At 44.8% G+C, this 26,991-nt stretch overlaps 1 pseudogene; it reads left to right on the top strand.

Moving 5' to 3' along the window:
• LOC148510683 (uncharacterized) overlaps positions 1-25,955 on the top strand; it is a 133,845-nt pseudogene extending 107,890 nt beyond the window's left edge.
• Positions 25,956-26,991: the final 1,036 nt, after the last annotated feature.

Genomic DNA, 26,991 nt, shown 5'->3' with positions numbered 1-26,991 from the left:
AGCAAATGACTAGGGGCGACTGGAATGCCCAGGGGCATCCAACGGCTCTGTTGATGCCCCAAGGTGCAGCTCCCCCCACCTGCCGCTGCCCCCTTGGTGGTGCCCGGTGCAGCTTCCCCCCGTTGCTGCTGCTGCCTCCCCCGGGGCTGCCGCGATCGGAGCTCAGCTCCGATCGGCAGCTCAGTGTTTGGCCAGAACCCAGGTCTGAATGAGCTTCTGTACACAAGCTCATTCAGGCAGGGCTGGAGTTGCACATGCACCAGGTGTCCTCCAGCCCGGCGCCACAAGGGGGACTCCAAGCCGGACTCCTGCTGAGATGTTATTACTAGCAGGCACCCGGCTCCTTCCCTGCAGCACCGCGTTAGTCGGAGGCTGGAGTTCTCTCCTGAACTCCAGCTCTCCCCAGGCACACTATGGGAGAAACATCATGATGTCTCTCCCATAGTTCAGAGGAACAGCTGGGCGGACAGGATGGCGACATTTGCAGGAGCGGGGATTAAGGTAAGTATTGGGGTTTGTTTGTATAAGCGGCACTGCAGGGATTACGATGGGTGTATATGGGCAATACTACAGGGACATTACTATGGGGGTATATGGCCAGTACTACAGGGGCAATACCATGGAGGTATTGCTATGGGGGTATATGGGCACTACTACAGGGGCAATACTATGGGGGTATTACTATGGGGGTATATGGGCACTACTACAGGGGCATTACTATGGGGATATATGGGCACTACTATGGGGGCATTACTAGGTATGTAGGCTTTTGTACACACATATATATATATATATATATTATAAGGGCACAGTCATGCCCATATATTAAGGCTGAATCGAAAAAAACTGAAATTTACAATAGAGAACTCCTGAGTGGGGTCATGGTGTTTAAGGTGCCACACCTCAAAAGCTATTGGAGGTACCTAACTGAAATTTGGCAAGGGCCGGTAGAACTGTCGCTCGGTGCTGCTTGCTAAATTTCATGGCAATACTTCAAAAATTAGGAATTGGGAGTAATCTAAAGTTCCAACTGTCAGTTTTTTTGACACTCTCAATTAGGACCACTTTTCTGCTGTTCTCTATTGGGGATATTTGGGAAGGCATAACTCAGGGTAGAGGGTGAAATTAGACTTGGGGTTTGTTTTCTTAGGTAGCTATTGTTCCAGGGTAGGTGCTTTTTGGGTTCAGGTAAATTAGAAAGTTACAGTTTTTAAATTATTACCTCAAGAATGCACCATTATACAGATAGGAAGTTTCAACTTGTTGCGCAGCCTTAGTTGGTGCATTCAGCAGGTTTACTTACTGTGGCATTACTTGGGTGCACCAAGATGGCTGTCATATACAGGCCTTAGTGGTGCTGGGACCCGGCAATGGCAGTGGGCGATAGCAGCGGCGCTGGACCCAGCGGCGGTGCGACCATCAGCGGAGGAGGCGGTGCGGGTGTCAGCGGTGGAGGCAGCGCAGGTGTCAGCAGTGGCAGTGTGGGTGTCAGTGGGACCTGGCGGCAATGGGGAACTGGAGGTGGTGCGGCATTGGAGGCGGGTCTGGATCCGAGAGGATCCAGTCCTTGCCTGCCATTCTGCAGAGTTCGGCAGTGGAGCCCATTTCAAAAATGGTACTTCAGCGCCATTTTTGAAATTTAAAGATGGCCGTCCAGAACCAATCACAGCTCATGACGTCATCGCCCCGCCTACTCGACTGGCTTATATAAGCAAGCGCGAGGAGGTGGCATGGCAGTCCAATGACCAGGAGAGAGCAAAGAAGAGCTCCTGAAGAAGGAAGATGCCAGAAATCCTAGTGTACGGCGGCCATGCAAAAGAGCTGACATAGGCTATTGCCCACTAGGTGAAGAGGACAAGAAGCCCTGGGGAGGTAGCAGCCGTGCAACAGAGCTAATTGGCTGCCACCCCCCAGATGAAGATGCAGAAGCCCTGGTGGGTTGGCGCCTGCCAGGCAAAGATGCCGGAAGTACTAGTGGGCGGCGGCCAAGAAAAAGAGCTGACAGGCTGCTGCCCACTAGGTGAAAATGCCAAAGCCCTGGCGGGTTGGTGCTCACCAGGCGAAGACGCTGGAAGGTCTAGTGGGCGGCCTTTAAAAATAGCCCTGGCAGATTGGCGCACCGTGAGGTGAACACGCCGAAGCCCTGGTGGGTTGCTGCCTGCCAGGCAAAGATGCCAAAGCCCTGGTGGGTTGGTGCCCACCAGGTAAAGATGCTGAAGCCCTGGTGGGTTGGCGCCCACCAAGCAAAGATGCCAGAAGTCATAGTGGGTGGCAGCCATGAAAAAGAGCTGGCAGAAACTGCTGCCCACTAAGCAAAGACACCAAAGCCCTGGTGGATTGGTGCCCACCAGGCGAAGACGCCAGAAGTCCTAGTGGGTGGTGGCCATGAAAAGTAGCTGACACAGGCTGCAGCCACTAGGCAAAGATGCCAAAGCCCTGGTGAGTTGGCACCTGCCAGACAAAGACGTCGAAGCCCTGGTGGGTTGGCACCCACCAGGCAAAGATGCCAGAAGTCCTAGTGGGTGGCGGCTAGGCAAAAGAGCTGACCAAGGCTGCCACCCACTAGGCAAAGACAACGAAGCCCTTGCAGGTTGGTTCCCACCAGGTGAAGAAGGCGAAGCCCTGGTGGGTTGGTGCCCAACAGGTGAAGACGATGAAGTCCTGGGATGCTGGCAGCCACGCTAAATCCAGGTGAAGTTGCAGACAAAATAAATTATTTTAAAAAATTGGTGTAGTATGTTAATTTTAATATTTATTTTACAGGTGTACTACAGGTACCAGTGGGCCCTAAATGCCCCACTTGATGGTACTTGTAGTCTTCCAAGTACCAGCATGCAAGATAGGCTTTCTGGGACCTATAGTTTACCTGCAAAAGACAATATTTTTTAAAATGCATCACATTACACAATCAACACAGCACCCACCACCCAGGGGTGCCAGGGATAGCCCTGGGCTATCAGCTAAGGCCTGGGGTGCCCTGGAGAGGGGTACCCCTTTATTGAGGGGGTCCCCAGGGATCCCTGGTCTGGTCTGACTAGCAGCCAGGGTTAATGCTTCAGCTGGGGGGCTCGGTGAAAGGGCTCCCCTGGCTGTGGTATTAGCCCCCTGCTAGAAAAAGTCCGGTGCTGGTTATGGACAATACAGGGGGACCCTATGCAATTTTCCCCCCTGTATTTCCAGAACCAGGACTGGCTCAGAGCCTAGTGCTGGTTGTGCAGAATATGGGGGACTCCTATGTTGTTTGTCCCGTGTATTTTGGCAACCATGACTGGTTCTGATTAGCCTGGTGCTGGTTGTGTTAAATCCAGGGGACCCCTGTGTCATTTTTCCCCTGTATTTTCACAACCAGGACCAGCAGTGAAGAGCCTGGGGCTAGTTGTGCTTTAGGGGGAGGGACCACTTTACACAATCAACCTGGGACCCACTGCTCAGGGGTGCCGAGGATAGCCCCAGGCCCAGGTCTGGGGTGCCTTGGAGAGGGAGGACCCCTTTATTGGGGGGTCCCCAGGGATCACCAGCCTCAGCTGACTAGCGGTCAGGGTTGATGATTTGGCCAGGGGACCTGGTGGAAGGATTCCCCTGGCTGTGGCATTATCCCCCCCACTACAGAGAGCTCATTGTTGGTTACGGAAAATGCAGGGGACCCCCTATGCTTCTTGTCCCCTGTATTTCAAAAACCAGGACCGGCTCAGCTGAGCCCAATGCTGGGTATGCTAAATACATGGGAACCCGTATGTCTTTTGTCCCCTGTATTTTGACACCAGAACTAGTTCTAAAAAGCCCAGTGCTGGTTGTGCTAAATGCAGGGGACCCCTATGCTTTTTGTCCCATGTATTTTCACAACCAGGACTGGCAGTGAAAAGCCTGGGGCTGGTTGTGCTTTTGGGGAGAGGGGGGGCAATGTCCTTTCTTTAAAAAATTGTTTATACATATTAAATTTTTAACAACAATGCATAGATCTCACTGATGCATCCATGCATCTGTCTTATTGATTTTATTTTCTCAGATGCATGCCCAGTGCCAGTGAGCTCCTCTGTCTCCCATTGATACCCCTGTGCACTGCCCCACTGCTCTGCACCCCCTCTGCTTCCGCTACTTCACACACCTTCAGCCCACCCCTGCAGCAACCTCTCAAACTGCACCTCCCAAACCACCTCCTTTGTGCCGGCCCCTCTTCCACCTGTGCTAGTGTACTATTTTGTTGCCCTTCTCCCCTATAGGTGGCACGGTTTGCTCCTCCAAACCCTGACAGTTAATAAATTTTAAAAAAGCAATGAAAGTCCATAGACAAAAAACCTTATGGTTTCACATGTCCCATTAAAACTTCTTACACATGATCTGAATTTTCACAAACCTTACTGGAATTTCTGCCACTCAAACTTAAAAAAGCAATTAAATTCCTTGTGTTCCTTGTGCAATACAGATATGGTATGCCATCACACCCTATGGTTAACTACAGATTCAGCACTCTCACAGAGTGAGATTGCTGTCACTCACAAAATGATGGAGCCGCTAATTCACACAATTGTGTGCTCATTGGAATACATACAAGCAGTCTATGCAACTGAGGTCTGAGCAGAAAGGCATGGAGAGGGGGAAAATTAAGCAGTAGAGATGGGGGAAACCAAAGTGATTCAGATGGGTGGAAAAAAGTGGTGTGGATGGGAGGGGGACAAAGTGATGCAGATTGGTGGAAAACAGTTGTGCAGATAGGGGAAGACAGCAGCGTGGATGGTGAGGAGACAGAGTGGCACGATTTGGGGTGACAGAGTGATGTGTATGGAGTGCTACAGAGTGGCATGGATCCTGGAAGACAGAGCAGCGCAGATGGGTAAAGACAGATTGGTGTGGATGAGAGAATACAGCCTAGCACAAATGGCAGAACACACAACAGTAGGGATTGGGGAAAACAAATTGGTGCTGATGTGGGGAAGACAGAGTAGTGCAGGTGGGGGGGACAGAGAGGTGCAGAAGGATGAAGAAACAGTGGTAAAGATGAGGGCAAGACAAAGCAGCATGGCTGGGGGGATGGTAGTGGTGCAGATGTAAGGAAATAGATTGGCACGGATGTAGGAAGACAGGGCGGTGCGGATTGGGAAATACAGATTGGTACGAATGAGGGAATACAGACTATCATAGTTGGGAGACCACACACAGTAGGATAGGAGAAGATATAGCAGCATGGAGGCATGCAGGGGAAGAAAGTGTACATGCATAGACAGAGTATGATGGTTTTTAGCAATTAGGTAGCTGAATGTGTATTCTAAATTAGATAGATGTATGGAGTGAGAAGGTTGTTGGAACCCAGTGGGATTGTTGTGGTGATTGAATGGGAAGATTGTGGGCACTGAGTGGTATGTGGGTGCCACTTAACTGCTCAGACCTCAGTTGCATAGACTGCATGTGTGTATTCCATAGAGCACACAATTGCAATTGTGAATTAGCAGCTCCACCTTTTTGAGAATGACAGCAATCTCACTCTGTGAGAGTCTTGAATCTGTAGTTAACCACAAGGTGTGATGGCATACCATATGTGTATTGCATAAGGAACACGTCCATTAAGGCATCAGCCTTAATGATTGGAATTTAATTTGTGAAAATTCAGATCATGTGTTAGAAGCCTTAATGGGACACATGAAACCGTAAGGTTTTTTGGCTAGGATATATATATATATGTATATTTATATATACAGTAATATATATATAGTATTGCGAGGGATTGCCTCTCACCTGTGTGATCAGCTCTCCCCAAGGGAGACTATAGCAAAGCCTGTGCAGTCTGCAGCAGCATTAGAGGTTTGGAACTCCGGGTTTTCTCGGTTGCACAGGTCCAGCTGGAAGTCATCATTGGATGACAGGAAGGATTTAAAACCCTCATCCACCTGGTGTTCTGGGCACTGATGCTGAATAGCGACCAGCGAATAGGCCGGAGTCTCATAAGTGCCAGGGATCTCTCTGAACTAGTTGTGCTAAGGAGCATAGTGGATTGTAGGTGCATTCTACTGCAGGAGACTGAACACTAGCACTTTGGTACTGGGTAATTTACGTACACCTGCATGTCTAATTGCTGCGCCTGTTTGTCAAGGCTTCTGTCTGTGTATGTTAAAGTGCTATGTCTGTTACAATTAAAAGGCACTGTTTAATCGTGAACCTTCCTACCATGTGTCCTATTTACTACTACCCTGTTACAAAATATATATATATATATATATATATATATGTGTGTGTGTGTGAACGTAGAGGCAGCACTCAGATAAATTACACTTAGATAGAAGGATAATAGATCAATGTGTCAAAGTTTATTCACTTCGTCATCAGGATTTATTTTTTTTTTTTTCATTTATTTATTACGAGTTATTTATATAGCGCACACATATTCTGCAGTGGTTTACAAAGAATATCTGGCCATACACATCCGTCCCTGCCCCAGAGGAACTTACAATCTATATTCCCTACCACATGCTCACAAACTAGAGATGAGCGGGTCCGGTTCTCAGAGAACCGAACCCACCCAATTTTCGGGGAGATCCAAGCCAAGCTCGGATCTCGCTGCCTGCCCCGGATCCCTCTCCCAAGGCAAAACCTTGTGATCCCACTGTCGGGATCGCAAGGTTTTGTATTGAGTGGGCTTAAATCTGATTGGCTGAGAGAGCCGACTCTCAGCCAATCAGTGTTAAGCCCATTGAATATGGGCACAGGAAGGAGAAGATGCTGCCCACCCATCCCCCGCTGCCTGATACCGCCATCACCCCCCGCTGCCAACAATGCTGGCACCACCTGATGCCGACCCCCACTGGCAGCATCCCCTGCTGCCAACACCCCCGCTGCTGACATTGCTGGCACCCTGCATTGAGGACACCACCAGCAGCAATGCACTGCCGACACCATCAGGTGCCCCACACTGAGCACACCGCTGGCACCCCCGCTCTGCTGACACTGCTGGCACCCTGCACTGAGGACACTTCCAGCACCCAACACTACTGGCACTCCCACACTGAGGACAACCACTGGCACCCCTGCACTGCTGACACTGTCAGCACACATGCACTGAGGACACAGCTGGCACCACCACTCTGCCGACACTGCTGGCACCCTGCACTGAGGACACTGCCGGCACCCCTGCACTGCTGCCCCACGTACTGAGGACACCGTCAGCGACCCCACACTGCCGACACTGCTGGCACTCCCACACTGAGGACACCACCGGCAGCCCTGCACTACTGACACTGTCAGCACACATGCACTGAGGACACCACTGGTGCCCCTACTTTGCCGACACCACCGGCACCCTGCACTAAGGACATTGCGAGCCCCCACGCACTACTGCACCACGTATTGAGTACTCTGTCTGCGACCCTGCACTGCTGCCACTCCCACACCAGGGGCATCCCCGCACAGCCGACACTGTCAGCACTCCTGCCCTGAGTACACCACAGGCACCCCTGCTCTGCTGACACTGCCAGTACTTTGCACTCAGGACACTGCCAGGGCCCCCACTCTGCCAACACCACCACACTGCCAACACTGATGGCATTTCCGCATTGAGGACACCACTGGCACTCTTGCAATGAGGACACCGTCAGCACCCCGCACTGCTGACACTGCTGTCACAGTAAGTGCACTATTGGTGTATCCAACCCACACTGTATAACCCACTGTATTCGTGTTGGAACTTGGAAGCTGAACTGCCAAATGTTAGTGTTGCCCACTGTGTCACTTAGCATAGTCAGCCAGCTAGCTGGATTCAACCTTTTGGCCTTAACTAGATGAAAATAATAATATTGTGAGGTGGTCAAAATTGATTGGAAATTACTGGAAATATATGTTATTGAGGTTAATAATACTGTAAGAACAAAAACAGGCCCATTTTATGTGATTTTAGCTGTTTTTATGATATTTAATGAAAAAATCCAGATCCAAAACCAAAACCGAAAAACAAATCAAAAAGGTGAGGTTTTGGCAAAACCAATCCAGATACAAAACCAGGGGAGATCCAGATCCAAAATCAAAACCAAAGCACGAAGGCCGTCCATTTTTGTTGGGAGTCCACTAACTTACCAGTATTTTTTTGGAGTGTGGGAGGAAACCGGAGCACCTGGAGGAAACCCACGTAAGCACAGGGAGAATATACAAACTCCACTCAGTTAGGGCCATAGTGGTAATCCACAACCTCAGTAATGCTAACCATTACACCGTATATATATATATATATATATATATGTCTTGTGATATATTCGGGGTAGGGGGTCCCTCTCCTGGGGTAGATGGACACCTCCTTACACACAGCAGCCAGGAAACAGCACACCAGTCCAGGGTTTTCGTGCAAGCTGGTCAGAACCAGTTTTATTGTGCAATATAAACAACAAATAAACAAAACATTAAAAATAAATCCTAGCCCGTCTGGACACTAACTAGACAGGTTATTCCCTTTCTACAAGTGGCAGGGCCTACTGCCTTACCACAAACACAAACACAGCACTTTCAAATATCACAGTGTCTCTGAACAAACCTCAGTGTCTGTTCTCCCAGGGTATGTGAGCCACTGAACCAAAACCTAACACAGCTTATCTGAGCCACTTCCAGGTGCATCTACTAATCAGCCTGTTCTCAGACTGAAAGGCCCAACACCTGGAATGGCCTGTGGATGGAGCCCTCCCTTCTCTTCTCACATTCACACCCCTAGGACCCATTATCTGGCTTTTACCAAAAGCCGACACTTCTGGACTGTTTGGCATAACCAACTTTTCCTGGGGTTTCTAAAACACATATGATAGGAATCTGGGACACACATATATGCCATCCCAGACTTCTCCAGTGCTTCTATCACATATCCCCCCTTTGTTTCAACCTGTGGGGTGGAACAACTGCAACCCCCAAACAATAAACACGCAAAAAAGCATCTGCATTGGCCAGCTGGCTTCCTGGCCTGTGTTCAACTGAAAACTTAAAGTTTTGCAATGCCAAGAACCACCTTGTTATTCTTCCATTGCTCTCTTTGTTCTCTGACATCCATTTCAAAGGGGCATGGTCAGTGATCAGCCTAAACTTCCTTCCCATCAAGTAGTACCTGAGAGTTTCTAATGTCCACTTTATGGCCAACGCTTCTTTCTCGACCGTAGCATAGTTTCTCTCATGTACATTCAATTTCCTGCTTAAGTAACAAATAGGGTGTTCTTCACCTTCTTTGCTCTGGGACAGGATCGCTCCTATGCCTACATCTAATGCATCAGTTTGCACAACAAACTCACTGTCAAAATTAAACTGGTTGGGTACACAATGCAATTTTTAATTCCTGAAAAGCCTTCTATGCTTCAGGACTCCATTTAACCATGACTTTCTGTTTGCCTTTGGTAAGGTCAGTCAGTGGGACTGCAATGGTGGCTAAATTGGGTACAAATCTCCTATAATATCCAGTAATCCATAAGAAGGCTCTCACCTGCTTCTTATTCAGGGGTTGTGGCCAGTTTTGTATTGCCTCAAACCTCTGCCAATGGTGTATCCAAGATATTCTACTTCTTCCATCCCTAGGCAACATTTTTTTGGGTTGGCTGTCAATCCTGCCTTATAGATGGAGTCAAACACTGCTTGTACTCTGGACAAGTGAGACTGCCAATCAGGACTATGAATGACCACATCATCTAGATAAGCAGCAGCATACTGTCTATGGGGCCTTAGAATTCTGTCCATCATCCTTTGAAAGGTAGCCGGTGCCCCATGTAACCCAAAGGGCAACATCTTGTATTGGAACCACCCTTCTGGTGCAGAAAAAGCTGTCTTTTCATTGGCATTCTCAGTTACCGGCACTTGCCAATAGCCTTTGGTTCAGAGTGGTTAAATACCTGGCTGTTCCTAGTCTTTCAATTAGTTCAGCCACCCTAGGCATTGGGTAGGCATTGAATTTTGACACACTGTTCCATTTTCGAAAATCGTTGCAGAAATGTACACTCCCGTCAGGCTTTGGAATAAGGACAATGGGACTGGACCACTCAATATGCGATTCTTCAATTACACCCAATTCCAATTTTTTTTTAATTTCTTTAGATACTGATTCTCTTTGGCTTTCTGGTAACCTATAGGGCTTTAGGTTAATCTTAACCCCTCGGTCAGTGATTATGTCATGTTTAATGACTGGTTTTCCCCGGTATATCTGAAAACAAAACCCTATTTCTGATAAGAAATTCCTTAACTTCCTGCTGTTGAACTGCCGACAGGGATTTAGCTACTGTCACTTCGGGAACCAAGGGCCCTGGGTTTACTGGAGGGGCTGGGATGGCTGACAGAGCTGCTTTATCCTTCCAAGGTGTTATAAGATTTACATGGTATATCTGTTCTGGCTTTCTTTTCCCAGGCCGGTACACTTTATAATTAACTTCCCACACTTTTTATAGAATTTCAAAGGGTCCTTGCCACTTAGCCAGAAGTTTATTTTCTACTGTGGGGACCAACACCAACACTCTGTCCCCAGGAGCAAAGACGCATAACTGCGCATTGCATTTCTACACCCTCTGCTGTGCTTGTTGGGCCCATTCCAAGTGCTCTCTAACTATTGGCACCACAGCAGCAATTCTTTCCTGCATTTGGGAAACATGCTCAATAACAGTTTTATACGGACTGGACTGCCCCTCCTGTCATGACCAGGGGTGACAGGCTGCCCAGATCGCGGTGCTTACCGCTCCTGGCGCTGTGGCATGGCATTTCCAGCAGAGGTGCAGGTTCCTGGAGAACAGCGCTGGGTGCTGTGAGTCTCCGCAGACCAAGGGTTCCATGAGAGGGGCTGAGACCGGCAGTGCTTCCGCGCGGTGACCATTGGGCGTGGCCATCTTGGATATGGGTCACATGTGGTTTCTGGCCAATCAGGTTCAGTCTAGCAACCAATCCTGCACTACCTGAGGGTACTAAAGGGCTGTCAAGAGGCTCTTTAGTTGCCAGTACAATGTCTATCACTGTGAGCTAGTTCTCTGTGCTCCCTTGCTCATTTAAAGTGCCATTACCAGTGTGTTTCTGCAGAGTCACCTCTCAGCCTTGGTGTGGTTTACTCCTGTTACTACCTGTCTCCTGACCCCGACTACCTGCTATTACCCAGCCAACCCCGGGTGCTGAGCTCTTGTAGCTTCTTGCTGAGCTGCCGTAGCTTAGAGCAAGGCCTTAACAATGTCCTCCATGTTGTCTTTTTGTGTAGGTTGGAAGCGGAATCTGGCCTCTCTGTGCACCTACTGAAGCCACCTTCATGGATTCCATAAAACACAGGTTGATATCCAAACAACAAATTGATGTCTGTCTCTTTAAATTTTGTGTGTTGCCCGCATTCTCCACCACTTGTGATATAGTCAGGGTAGGGGGTCCTTCTCCTGGGGTAGATGGACACCTCCTTACACACAACAGCCAGGAAACAGCACACCAGTCCAGGGTTTTCGTGCAAGCTGGTCGGAACCAGTTTTATTGTGCAATATAAACAACAAAATGAACAAAACATTAACAATAAATCCTAGCCCGTCTGGGCACTAACTAGACAGGTTATTTCCTCTCTACAAGTGGCAGAGCCTACTGCCTTACCATAAACACAAACACAGCACTTTCAAATATCACAGTGTCTCTGAACAAACCTCAGTGTCTGTTCTCCCAGGGTATGTGAACCACTGAACCAAAACCTAACACAGCTTATCTAAGCCACTTCCAGGTGCAACTACTAATCAGCCTGCTCTCAGACTGAAAGGCCCAACACCTGGAATGGCCTGTGGATGAAGCCCTCCCTTCTCTTCTCACATCCACACCGCTAGGACCCATTATCCGGCTTTTACCAAAAGCCGACACTTCTGGTCTGTTTGGCATATCAGACTTTTCCTGGGGTTTTTAAAACACATATGATAGGAATCTGGGACAAACATATACGTATGCCATCCCAGACTTCTCCAGTGCTTCTATCACAGTATATATATATATATATATATATATATATATACACTGCTCAAAAAAATACAGGGAACACTTAAAAAACACAATGTAACTCCAAGTCATTCACACTTCTGTGAAATCAAACTGTCCACTTAGGAAGCAACATTGATTGACAATCAATTTCACATGCTGTTGTGCAAATGGAATAGACAACAAGTGGAAATTATAGGCAATTAGCAAGACACCCCCAATAAAGGAGTGGTTCTGCAGGTGGTGACCAAAGATCACTTCTCAGTTCCTATGCTTTTTGGCTGATGTTTTGGTCACTTTTGAATGCTGGCGGTGCTTTCACTCTAGTGGTAGCATGAGACGGAGTCTACGACCCACACAAGTGGCTCAGGTAGTGCAACTCATCCCGGATGGCACATAAATGGGAGCTGTGGCAAGAAGGTTTGCTGTGTCTGTCATCATAGTGTCCAAAGCATGGAGGCGCTACCAAGAGACAGGCCAGTACATCAGGAGATGTGGAAGAGGCCATAGGAGGGCAACAACCCAGCAGCAGGACGGCTACCTCCACCTTTGTGCAAGGAGGAACAGGAGGAGCACTGCCAGAGCCCTGCAAAATGACCTCCAGCAGGCCACAAATGTGCATTTGTGTGCTCATACAGTCAGAAACAGACTCCATGAGGGTGGTATGAGGGCCCGATGTCCACAGGTGGGGGTTGTGCTTACAGCCCAACACCGTGCAGGACGTTTGGCATTTGCCAGAGAACACCAAGATTGGCAAATTCGCCACTGGCACCCTGTGCTCTTCACAGATGAAAGCAGGTTCACACTGAACACATGTGACAGACATAACAGAGTCTGGAGACGTCAAGGAGAATGTTCTGCTGCCTGCAACATCCTCCAGCATGACCGATTTGGCAGTGGGTCAGTAATGGTGTGGGGTGGTATTTCTTTGGGGGGCCACACAGCCCTCCATGTGCTCGCTAGAGGTAGCCTGACTGCCATTAGGTACCAAGATGAGATCCTTAGACCCCTTGTGAAACCATATGCTGGTGCAGTTGGCCCTGGGTTCCTCCTAATGCAAGACAATGCTAGACCTCATGTGGCTCGAGTGTGTGAGCAGTTCCGGCAAGACGAAGGCATTGATGCTCTTGACTGGCCCGTCCGTTCCCCAGACCTGAATCCAATTGAGCACATCTGGGACGTCATGTCTCGCTCCATCCACCAACGCCACGTTGCACCACAGACTGTCCAGGAGTTGGCAGATGCTTTAGTCCAGGTCTGGGAGGAGATCCCTCAGGAGTCCATCCGCCACCTCATCAGGAGCATGCCCAGCCATTGTAGGGAGGTCATACAGGCATGTGGAGACCACAAACACTACTGAGCCTCAGTTTGACTTGTTTTAAGGAAATTACATCAGAGTTGGAGCAGCCTGTAGTGTGTTTTTCCACTATAATTTTGAGTGTGGCTCCAAAACCAGACCTCCATGGGTTAATAAATTTGATTTCCAATCATAATTTTTGTGTGATTTTGGTGTCAGCACATTCAACTATATAAAGAACAAAGTATTTAATAAGAATATTTCATTCATTCAGATCTAGGATGTGTTATTTTAGTCTTCCCTTTATTTTTTTGAGCAGTGTATATATATATATATATATATATATATCGAAAAAAAATGAGTCTGCACATCCACATGAATAGTAAAAGCAGGATTTTTTCCACTATTTACTTATCAACAAATTGCATCAATATGCCCATCACTTTGTAAAGCCACCCACTTCTCATGACCTGCATCTGCAAGTCAGTGAAAACATTGGTAACATCGAGTAACATCAGTACCATTCGCACAGTTGTGGTTGACCTGACCCTACCACACATACTGATAAACTTCCTGTCACCATCTAGACCTCTGCCAGCATATAGAATCACAGGGTCTTAATTATACACACCCCTGTAATGGCAGTTAAGCGCACAGGCACACCTGCGTTTCTCTGACCACCCCTTGTCACCACCCCCCAAATGGACACTTACTGTCTATCATTGTGTGAGGGCCCTACGTGCTCACTGCAGTCGCTTCCCAATCGCAGCAGCCTGTTTGCGCATGCGCAGATTGCATAGACTGGCAGCGTGCAAATGCAGCTGTGTGATCCTTGCTGAATCAGGCCCTTAGTCCAGTAAGTCTCCAATGCACAACTTCACAGTTTTAAATACCAGCAGTCATGACATCCATATGAAATTATAAGAGAAGCATCTCAATAGCAATTTATTCACTCAGCAATTTAAATACACAGGTAGAAGTGGCCTCCTACCATAGATAGCCTTTTCAGAAAGGCACAAGGGGGGTAAAAAAACCTGGGTAATTTCACCTTCCCATCTGTTTCACCAACTCCTTTCCAAGGTATCAACCGGTCACTGCCTTCCTTCCAGACCACCAATGCATTTCAACACATCTGTCTTTATCAAGGCGTCCCTGTGTGACTCCTAGATCAGGTTTATATAGGTATCCAGGTAACCCCTCCCTCTTCTCTAATTGAAAGGGGTGGGTGAAATGCTCGTAGTTCCTATACTATATAATATTAAATCTACACTTCTCATACTATTTGCTAGGGTGAGTACTATCAGATTGTAACTGAAACCTGCCTGGTTATATCTTGTATGGTGTGCCTGTTACATTAACCACCTCCAGTACTGATCATGTGTTCCAACTTCCACCCATGGAACGTATCTCACTTCCACTAAACCTGTTGATCACCAGTGATGGAAGTGACATCAGTGCGTTCCACCAAATGGAATGCAGAACTCCCGTTATTCAGTATCTCCGATGATCCTTCCTTCTCTCGCTAAACAGCCCCGTGTAATACACATTTTCTGCGCATGTGTCTCCTGCACAAGCATCTTCTCCCCTTGGGGACATTTTAATAGTGTCACATTTTTAATTCCTCAGTTCTTTATTACTCATCTAATGGGACCACTGGTATGAGGTCTAAGGATTGGGGACAACAAATTAACATATTGCATCCCCCTTCTGGATATAAATTTACACAGTGCATATAAATAGGTGTACCTGCAATTCACCTTGCAATCGAAAAAACAGTACGTAGTATAAATTCATACAATTCAAGAATAATCTACTATATAAAAGCGAAAATTTGTCCTTCTGTCTTTCTATACAAATCCACAGTTTACAAGCCACGATCATTAAATTTTACATACTAGCGTATTAAAACACGGCGGAGGCAACTAAAAATTTTTTAAATTTAAATCAATTACTGTTGTTTTAATTAATGAAAAATCTAAATTTTTGCATAGCATTCACCCTCTATAGGTCAGGGACGGAATTACAAAAGGATTTAGCTTATCTACTATTTTTTCTTTTCTATCTTCTCTACTAAATCAAAATTAATTACTGTTACTTTTTAATTAATTAAAAAACACAATTTTTGCATAGCATTTGCCCTCTACAGGTCAGGGACAGAATTACAAAAGGATTTAGCTTAGCTGCTATTTTTTCTTTTCTGTTTTCTCTAATATATCAAAGCAAAAATTTGTCCTTCTGTACTTCTGTCTTTCTATACAAATCCACAGTTTACAAGCGAAGTTTGTGACATTTTACATACGAGCGTATTAAAACACGGCAGAGGCAACTAAAAAATGTTAAATCGAAATTAATTACTGTTAAAGTTTAATTAATTTAAAACCACAATTTTTGTTAGATGCTCATTGTGGGGCCTCACAGCATATGGGTAGGGCCTCGGAGCAAGCGTTTTGTGTTGTCATGATCTTAATGTTTATTATTGAAGACAGCTTTAGCAGGCTTTGCCAGCATTCTCAGCTCTCTGACTATACCAAATCACTCAACAACATTTACTTCTTTCTTCCAACTGTGTCAAAATTATGACTTTGCAAGGACCCTGCTGTACTGTGAGCTGCCAAAATATTGCACATGGAATGCTTCTCCCAAAGTTTTTCTGCCGGGAAAACAGGGAGTCTCTGTAGATGGTCATTCTGTTATCAGAGCAACAGAAGTTCTTGGCTGTGTTTACACTGTACATCCTACAAATTTTGGATGCTTCTATCTCCGAAGTTTGTTTTACACCGTTACAGGTTCTACTTCCTTCGAAGACCTTAGGAGTGTTGATGGGGAAGTTTGTCACACTTTTCGTGAGGCCTGCCTAAGGAGAGGTTGGTTGGAGGATGATGTGTAAACAAACATTCTTAAAATCCCAGGCAACGCCGGGTACTCCAGCTAGTAATAAATATAAATTAAAATGCATTATTATTAGTGGAAGAATCAATACAATAAAAAAAAATTCTCTATAAAATCAGATGGTATTAAAAATAAGTGTTAAAATTAAAATAAAATAAAACATTACAAATGAGGGAAATAAAACAACCACATAATTATAAAAACCATTTAAGCTCAAAATCACTATTTAGATCCGAGGATTCCAAAGTTTTTAATTCATATAAAAATTTAATTTCGGCCTTGGCAAGAAAGATTTCTAAATCTTTTGTCTGCCAATTCCCCTCTACTTTTTTAATGCCTATAATGGTTTTAATGTCAAAAAGTATCTATTGATTCTTTTTTGATTTATCTATGATTATTTGCCTGGTGGAGGAGTGCTTTATTAAATAATTTACTCTGATTTATTTTTTGTGATTGGTGAATATCACATCGTAGAGCTGCACCTCATTGTGTGGATCACAGGTGTTCTTAGAGATTTTTGATCATAAAGGTTGTAATCATCATGAGTCACCATTCTGAGCATATCGCCCCATCCAGTGCCTGGCTTTAAATCTTTAAGTTGTTAAGTTTAATTATATGATGTCATCCAAATCCATCCAGTCGAAGCCCCAGAACAGGCTCCCAGGGTCAATGTTCTGCCCAGCGTACATCAATGGGAGGTCTGACCAGGACCCCAACCATCTAGTACGTCTTCTGGGATCCAATGTTACCACTCTGTATTGTTTTTGTTCAAATCCATCCAGTACAAGGCTCAGAAAATGCTCCCTGTGTCCAAACAGGCTCCCTGTGTCAATGTTCTGCCTGGCGAACTCCACCATGAGATCCCACCAGGATTAGGCATTCCAGACCAATTGCCACCCCTCTGTGAAGTTTTCATCCAAATCCATCCAGTGGAAGACCCAGAACAAGCTCCCCTGGTCAAAGTTCTGCCCAGCGTCCCTGGGTCAAAGTTCTGCCCAGCATACACCAATAAGAGGTCTGACCAGGACCTCAACCCCCTAGTATGTCTTCTGGGATCCAATGTTACCACTCTGTGAAGTTTTTGTTCAAATTCGTCCAGTGGAGGGCTCAGAACAGGCTCCCTGGGTCAAATTTATGCCCAGCGTACACCAACAGGAGGTCCAACTGGGACCCTAATCCCCCTAAAACCTGGCCAGGATCCAACTGGACCACCTTATGTTGGTTTCATCCCAATTGGTGCAGGGGTGTCCGAATGCATAACCAGACAGATAAACAAATAATACAGTATATATATATTAGATTTGTTACTTTGTCGCATTGTCGCGTTGTCGCTATGTGGTCTAATAGCTTACTTATTTATAATAAATAACTACAGTAGTAAGGGGGGGGTTTGGACTGCACACCCTAATTTTAAACATAATAGGAGGTTCTGCTATTCTGAGGCTTGTAGTACATTGCAGGGGTCATAGAATGCAGATGCACACTCTTGGTACTAAGAACAATGATAGACAAAAAAATAAATAACTATGCAAGATTTGGCAGATATACCTTGAGAGCTGTGGAAGATATTCACCAAGAAACAAACAAAGTCTTTTATATATATAGTAGATCCATCTATATATATATATATATATATATATATATATATATATATATATATATATATATATATATATTAGGGGTGTGCACCGGCCACTTTTCGTGTTTTGTGTTTTGGCTTTGGATCTGGATCTTTCTTCGTGTTTTGGATCTGGATTGGTTTTGCCAAAACCACCCTTCCGTGTTTTGGGTTCTGGGTTTTGTGTTTTGGATCTGGATTTTTTTTTAAAAAAGCATAAAAACAGCTAAAATCACATAATTTGTGGGTTTTTATGCTCCTATTCAATTATTAACCTCAATAACCTTCATTTCCACTCATTTCCAGTCTATTCTGAACACCTAACACCTCACAATATTGTTTTTATGGCCAAAAGGTTGCACCAAGGTAGCTGGATGACTATGCTAAGCAACACAAGTGGGCGGCACAAACACGTGGCCCATCTAGGAGTGACACTGCAGTGGCAGACAGGATGGCAGTTTGAAAAACTAGGCCCCAAACAGTACATACTGCAAAGAAAAAAAAGAGGTGCAAAATGGAATTGTCCTTGGGCCCTCCCACGCACCCTTATGGTTGTATAAATAGGACATGCACACTTTAACAAACCAATCATTTCAGCGCCAGGGTCTGCCACATGACTGTGGCTGAAATTATTGGTTCGTTTGGGCCCCCACAAAACAAGCTGGCAATTAATGTGTCCCTGCACAAACTGGCTCTACGGAGGCAAGATGTCATCCTCATCCTCCTCATCCACCGATTCCTTGGATAAAACAAGAAAAAGGGATTTAGGTGTCCCTGGACTGCTTACGGTCTTAGCCAAAGTTTCTGAACTTGACAGTAACTTTTTATGAACGCGCTGCAGGTGCCGTATAAGGGAGGATGTTCCTAGGTGGTTAACGTCCCTACCCCTACTTATTTCACCTTTACATATGGTACATATGGCAAGACAGTTGTTGTCCGGATTTGGATAGAAATATTGCCAGACCAAAGAGGTGGAATGTTTGGTCTTCTGCCCAGGCATGACCGTGATGGCCTTTTTCATCCCACGGACAACAACTGTCTCCCCCGGAGCCTGATTTAAACAAACCACATCACCATCAGAATCCTCCTCGCCAACTTCCTCCTCAGCGCCAGGTACACCAGTATCCTCATCCTGTTGTACTTCAACAGTGACATCTTCAATTTGCAGATCAGCAAGTGGACTGTGGGTGCTCCTTTCAGCACTTGCAGGGGGCGTGCAAATGGTGGAAAGAGCCACCTCTTCCCATCCAGTGCTGGGAAGGTCAGGCATCGCAACCGCCACCACACTTGGACTCTCCTTGGGGATTTGTGATATCTTCTTAGAACGCACAGTTCTTCGCAGTGCTTTTGCCAGCTTAACTTGTTTGATTTTTTTAGCGGGAGGAGGGCTTCCATCGTCATGTGAAGCTGAACCACTAGTCATGAACATAGGGAAAGACCTTAGCCGTTCCTTGCAACTCCGTGTCATAAATGGCATATTGGCAAGTTTACGTTTCTCTTCAGATGATTTAAATGTTTTTTTTAAGGTCATTTTCCTGAACTTTGTCATTTGGGATTGTATGTGTCCTCTACTATGACATTGGGCATCGGCCTTGGCAGACAACGTTGATGGCATGTTATCGTCTATGTCATGACTAGTGGCAGCAGCTTCAGCACTAGGAGGAAGTGGTTCTTGATCTTTCCCTATTTTATTTTTATCGGAGAAATTTTGGTCCTCCATTTATGTTATATTGATTTGATATATACGTGCGGCTAAGGCGCACACAAACACAGAAAATATTTTTTTATTTTTGCTGGAGAGTAGTGCACTTTGTGGGTTACACCACCCTTTAAGAAATGAGCCAGCCGGCTCTTTACTTATGGGACACAGGCGCACGCTTGACGCTGCTCCTTTGTTGATGAACGTGCAGCCACAGTGCACACAATTCACAAACACAGAAAAATTTTTTTATTTTGTTTGGAGTGCCCTTTGTGGGTTACAGCACCCTTTAGCAGTCAATCCAGCCGGCCCTTTATTTATGGGACACAGGCACACGCTTGCCACTACTTTGTTGATGCACGTGCGGCTACTGCGCACACAATTCACAAACACAAAAAAATATATTTTTTTATTTTGTTTGGAGTGCCCTTTGGGGGTTACAGCACCCTTTAGCGGTCAATCCAGCCGGCCCTTTATTTATGGGACACAGGCGCACGCTTGGCACTACTTTGTTGATGCACATGCGGCTACTGCGCACACAATTCACAAACACAAAAAAATATTTTTTTCTATTTTGTTTGGAGTGCCCTTTGGGGGTTACAGCACCCTTTAGCGGTCAATCTAGCCGGCCCTTTATTTATGGGACACAGGCGCACACTTGCCACTACTTTGTTGATGCACGTGCGGCTACTGCGCACATAATTCACAAACACAAAAAAAAAAAATTTTTTATTTTGTTTGGAGTGTACTTTGGGGGTTACAGTACCCTTTAACGGACAAGCCAGCTGGCCTTTTACTTATGGGACACAGGCGCATGCTTGGCGCTGCTCCTTTGTTGATGCACGTGCAGCCACAGTGCACACAATTCACAAACACAGAAAAAATATTGGTTTTTTTTGCACTTGGGGGAGCACCTCTGACGGACAGAGCACCCCCTGGACAACACTACAGCACCCCTTTAGGACTGTGACACTGCACAAGACTTTGGAGTGGACACAGCCCCTATGGACAACTGACTGCACAACACAGTCTAGCCAGCCCCTATGGACTTTGAAGTAGTGGACACAACCCCTATGGACAACAGCAGCACAGAGCAGCACAGCACAACACTACACTACACTACACAACCCAGCCAGGCCTAACTCCCACCCTCCCTTTTCACTGTCCACAGCCGAGTGAGAAAATGGCGCCGATGCGGGTACCTTATATAGGATCCAAAACCCGCAAGACCCGGAAGGCGGGATGATGACGTTTTGCCTCGATTTCAGATCCGAGTCAGGTGGGAAAAATCGAGCCTGACTCGGATCAGCCTCGGATCGGGGGGGCTCGGGGGGGTTCGGATTTCAGAAATCCGAACCCGCTCACCGCTAATATATATATGTATATAAATTTTAAAAAAAGGGTGGAGGAGCGGCGCCTTCAGTGTACCAGTTTTTTACAGCAGGAGTTTCTAGACCAAGTCCATAAGTTCCAAATAAACAGTATGTCCTTGCAGTGTCTTTGTGTAAATCCAACGATATGAATCTCAAAAGAAACAAAGAAACAAAACAAACATAGTGTAGTTTGAAATAATATATATATACAGTCAGGTGCATAAATATTGGGACGTTGACAGAATTTTCATATTTTGGCCTCTATTCACCACCACAATGGCTTTGAAATGAAACAAACAAGATGTGCTTTAACTGCAGACTTTCAGATTTAATTTGAGGGTAATTACATCCAAATCAGGTGAACGGTGTAGGAATTACAATGGTTTCTATGTGTGCCTCCCACTTTTTAAGGGGCCAAAAGTAATGGGACTATCAACTCAAAAGCTATTTCATGGACAGGTGTGGGCTATTCCCTCGTTATTTCATTATCAATTAAGCAGGTAAAAAGTCTGGTGTTGATTCTAGGTGTGACATTTGCATTTGGAATCAGTTGCTGTCGACTCTCAATATGAGGTCCAAAGAGCTGTCACTATCAGTGAAGCAAGCTATCATTAGGCTGAAAAATCAAAACAAACCCATCAGAGAGATAGCAAAAACATTATGTATGGCCAAATCAACTGATTGGACCATTCTTAAAAAGAAAGAACGCACCGGAGAGCTCAGCAACACCAAAAGACCCGGAAGACCAAGGAAAACAACTGTGGTGGATGACAGAAGAATTATTTCCCTGGTGAAGAAAAACCCCTTCTCAACAGTTGGCCAAATCAAGAACACTCTCCAGGTGTATATGTGTCAAAGTCAACAATCAAGAGAAGACTTCACAAGAGTGAATATAGAGGGTTCACCACAAGATGTAAACCATTGGTGAGCCTCAAAAACAGGAAGACCAGATTAGAGATTGCCAAACAACATCTAAAAAAGCCATTACAGTTCTGGAACAACATCCTATGGACAGATGAGACAAAGATCAACTTGTACCAGAGTGATGGGAAGAGAAGAGTATGGAGAAGGAAAGGAACTGCTCATGATCCAAAACATACCACCTCATCAGTGAAGCATGGTGGTGGTAGTGTCATGGAGTGGGCACGTATGGCTGCCAATGGAACTGGTTCCCTTGTATTTATAGATGATGTGACTGCTGACAAAAGCAGCAGAATGAATTCTGAAGTGTTTCGGGCAATATTATATGCTCATATTCAGTCAAATTCTTCAGAACTCATTGTACGGCGCTTCACAGTGCAGATGGACAATGACCTGAAGCATACTGCAAAAGCAACCAAAGAGTTTTTTAAGGCTAAAAAGTGGAATGTTATGCAATGGCCAAGTCAATCCCCTGACCTGAATCCGACTGAGGATGTATTTCACTTGATGAAGACAAAATTGAAGGGAAAATGCCCCAAGAACAAGCAGGAACTGAAGACATTTGCAGTAGAGGCCTCGCAGAGCATCACCAGGGATGAAACCCAGCGTCTGGTGATGTCTATGCGTTCCAGACTTCAGGCTGTAATTGCCTGCAAAGGATTTGCAACAAAGTATTAAAAAGTGAAAGTTAGATTTAGGATTGTTTAGTTTGTCCCATTACTTTTGGCCCCTTAAAAAGTGGGAGGCACATATAGAAACCGTTGTAATTCCTACACCGTTCACCTGATTTGGATGTAATTACCCTCAAATTAAATCTGAAAGTCTGCAGTTGAAGCACATCTTGTTTGTTTCATTTCAAAGCCTTTGTGGTGGTGAATAGAGGCCAAAATATGAAAATTCTGTCAATGTCCCAATATTTATGCACCTGACTGTACGTTCAGTATGTGCTGACGTGCAAAAGTAGTGACATTAATAAGATAGTAACCAGGTGTTAGAAACACTCCACTCGTGTTAAGAGACCAAGCTCCAGCACCCAGAATATATAAAATAGCCTTGTACCAGCTGTTACTTGTCTTAAATCAGGGTAACAGGTATCTTTCTTTCAATCCTTCTCTAGGTCCAGGGACTGAGTCCAAATGCACATGCAAATATAGCAAAAAAGGGAGAGCCTCCAAAAGTGTAATAAGTTTTTAACAAATACACTTTAATGAAGACAACATAAAAACTCATACAATATAAAAAAGTCAAAAGGGCTTATCTGTTCAACCATGTGGAGGTATAACAGGAGGTCCTGCTATGTACTGCTCAACGCATTTCGTCCCTCTGTGGTCTCTGGGGACTTCCTCAAGAGTGGATAAGGATTACCTGTCTACCTTGAGACTTGCCTCTGCCAGCTGCTCCATGTATCTCTGTGTGTAGTTCGCCTGGGATATATATATATTCACCTCTATTAACCCAGCTGGCCTGACAGGCACCACAAAGCTGTTCTCGCTCACCTCTCCACTGCAAGGGGGTGCAGGAGCCTGCCCATCCTAGTACCTTCCTATCTCTTAGTCAGTTTTCCTGCCACCTGCGTGGAGTTCAGTAGTGACCTTCCTGGCTTCTCAGGCTCATTGCGCTCGAACTCGTCTGACTTTTGAAGGTACGTATTTCTTTTTATTTTCTTAAAATTTTGTGTATTTTGCTCATTTTATGAATGAAAATTACAAACGTTGTGGGTATTTGCGGAAATATGTAGGTTTGTCCAGGGTGGCCTCTTAGGCACACTGCGCCTCTTAAAATATAGTATTTTTTGTTTTACTTGCTTTAAGTTAATAAATGTGGTTTTGTGAATCAGATTTCCATATATTCTCTCTTTGTACATCCTAATGAAGGTCACTGATCACTTTAAGAGCGTTAGAATTGAGTTAATTAGGTGCTAATAATGATTTTATAACAGGCGCCTGTCAGGTGCACTGCTCCCCGAACCTAGGAGTCCCAGAGGTGCACCTGATGCAGGGTTAACCTTGCAGTTCCCATCATAGGCTACAATGTAGAGGTTCCCACCGTAGACTTCAATGGCAATTTCCCACCATTGAAGTCTAAGGGGACAGTTTGACAGACAGGCTGACCACTCAGAGCCAATTGGTGTGGTTCCTGCAAGTACAGGAGTCACGCAGGTCCTGGTCATTCGTGCAGAGGAAGTGTCTGGTGTAAACACATACCTTTCCTCTAGTCCAACTTGGTTTTACATGTCCTTTTTCTTGTTTAATCCCCTTGGATATCTACTTGGAATGAAGAGGACATGATCTACACTAGGAATAGGTGAGTATGGAATTTATTTTTACAGGTGTCGTGGATGCTGCTGGACAATTGGACATAAATGGCTACAGCGATTATATGTGAGCATGCGTGAATGTGAGTGTGCATGTATGTTTGAATAAAATTTTAATTTCATAGTGTGTGAGTCTTGTCTTTATTTTAATATTTCTTTTGCAGGTGAACTAGAGGTACCAGCGTGCCCTTAATGGCCTGCATGCTGCTACTTGTGGTTTTCTAAGTACCAGCATGTGGTGAATTCTTTTGGGAGCTGTAGTTCCCCAGTAAAATATTATTCATTATATTCTTACACACATTTGCACAATAAACCGCCAAGGGGTGCTGGGGATAGCCCTGGGCTATGTCCAAACCTGGGTCACCCTGGAGAAGTAAAACCCCTTTATTTGGGGATCCCCACCTCCCCAGAGATCCGCAGCCTGGGCTGACTAGTGGTCAAGTATGATGTTTTGAAAGGGTTCCCTGGCTGTGGCATTACAACCCAGCTAGAAAGAGTCCCCTGTATTTCTGCAACCAGAACCAACTCAACAAAGCCTGGTGCTGGTTCATATAATACAGTGGAACCCTACACATTTTTCTCCTGCATTTTAAGAACCAGGACAGGCTCAACAGAGCCTGATGCTGGTTCTTAAAATACAGGGGAACCCTACACATTTTTTCCCCTGTATTTTAATAACCAGAACAGGCTCAACAGGGCCTGGGCTGATTTTTTCATTACACATTTTACATTTTACTATTTTTATACACACAGAAACATACACGTATCTCACAGATCTGTGTATGTTTCAGTGTAACTCTGACTTGTTCAGGCTAGACTCACTATCCAGAAGCAGGTCTGTTTCTTGATGATTTTTCAGTCAGTAATAGAGTGCGAGTTGAACACTCACACTCTATTACATTGCCCGACTTGTACATTTTACAAACTCGGTCTCTATTCTTTTTCTTTATGTGTAGAGTGACATGGTGGGAGACAGAAATCTCCTCCTTAGCTCCTAAAGAGAACCAGGTAAATACCTGAATTATATGCTGTTCCAGCATCCCTGCACAGCTACCTGTTTGTAGCATACACATTCACCCAGTGGTAAGCAGTATGGAACCCAGCTTTGCTCAAGCTACTCTCCAGTACCAGTATACATGTAATAGTGAGTATTACTGTACCTGCAATACTAGTTAAAAAAAAGCCAACACCACTGGTTACTTAACTGGACTGTTCATAGTTTGAGTCATCTGCTAGTGTGTGCCTACATAAATCTGCAATATCTACATCTGCACACACATTATTTCCAACATGATATTTTCTGTTTTTAAGGTGGTGCTTGAAGTTTTGACATCGGGGGTATTAACCAAAGCTTGGAGAGAGAGAAAATTGTGAGAGATAAAGTACCAACCAATCAGCTCCTGACATTGTACAAGCTTTGTTTGAAAAATGACAGTTATGCTGATCAGTTGGGTATTTTATCTCTCACAATTTTATCTCTCCACAAGCTTTCATGAACACCCCCCCATCATTTTAACTCAGCATCATTGTGGTTGAAAGTTGTTACACAAACTTTGAAGTGAGTCATTATGACCAAGGTATATTTTATGCCTAATTTTGAAGGATGATTTTAGAAGATTATTAGTATACAGTATTTGGAATAATGAACTATTGAATGAGGTATTTTGATAAAATAAGAAGTCATAGAGAATACAAAAGTTACTTTGTTATTTCTAAGTAGTCTTCAAAAAAAATCAACAAAAGTGACAACTTCTGTGTTATTGCTAATACCCAAAAAAAAAAAAATAAACCTTTCATCTACTATTAAACTTTTTCATTGACTTAAGTTTGAGATCTTTGAAAATGAAAACAATACAAAAATAGTTGTTACACCGACAATGAGGTTGGGCCATAAAACCTTTTTGGAGATTGGACCCATCTAGTTCTCTGCGCTGACTCCGGCTGACTGAGTGGTAGCGGGAAATGGGTAGGGAGGGGTCTTAACTCCAGCTACTGAGAGGTTTGGCAACATCACATAACTAAGTAAATAGATACATGTAATTTAAAACACCCGGGTCATTATGATCCAACCTCAGTGATGCTGGGATAAAGAGCCTGTTATGAATGTCACTGCGCTAACTTTGTGTGGTTTACATATAACCAGTTTTGCAGCTGCTGTAAGATTTCTGTTGGCTGACATCAGCATCAACCACATGGTTCCACCTCCTGATAAGAAAAAAATCGTTGCCTTTTCTTTTCCTAAAGCTTGGCTTGTAGGAGTTGTTCAGGGTGCCAGGGATGACTTGGCATGAAGTGCCTGGTAGACTGGATGGTTTGCTGAAGGGCCTGGCAGTTGTAGCTGTTTAGCAGGAGCTGCATGGCTTTCTTGTTGCCTTTGCACTTTCTGCTTGCTATCTTGCTATGTTGCTTCTCTAACAACAATACAGATATGGGAGTTGCTTAATCAGTTTTCATGTTCCCAGCAGGTGATAGAAAAGGTTATCGAGAAAAGAGATGACAGAAAGAGATTCCCCAGAACACCGCTGTGAACACGTAAAAAAAGCTGCTATTATATTTGTAAATGAGATGCAGGAGTCTCAGTTACACACACTTGCAAATACTGTACATAATGAGCATCAAGGGGCAGCTACTAATAGAGTGGACCTAACGCTAAACAATGTGATTCCCTATAATGGGTCACATGTTCATGTTTTTTTTAAATCTCTATAATTTATTTATGTTGTGTCTTTTATGTTACTTTACCCCAAGAAATAATGAATTGGCTTTACCTACTGAATAAATGAGTTTATAAATTTTTTGGGGTCAATTCTTCATTAAATATATATTTTTTAATGCGATATTTCCACAAGTGATAGTGTTACACAAATTTTGTGACATCATAGTTATAAAGTCAGAATATAAAACTGTATGCTATTATTAGATATTGGCCCTCATTCAGAGCCGTACGCTCTGAGCAGA

Source organism: Taudactylus pleione, unplaced genomic scaffold, assembly GCF_031769625.1.
Source record: "Taudactylus pleione unplaced genomic scaffold, aTauple2 ptg000313l, whole genome shotgun sequence".
Classification (NCBI taxonomy): domain Eukaryota; kingdom Metazoa; phylum Chordata; class Amphibia; order Anura; family Myobatrachidae; genus Taudactylus; species Taudactylus pleione.
This window is presented reverse-complemented; position numbering and strand designations above follow the sequence as displayed.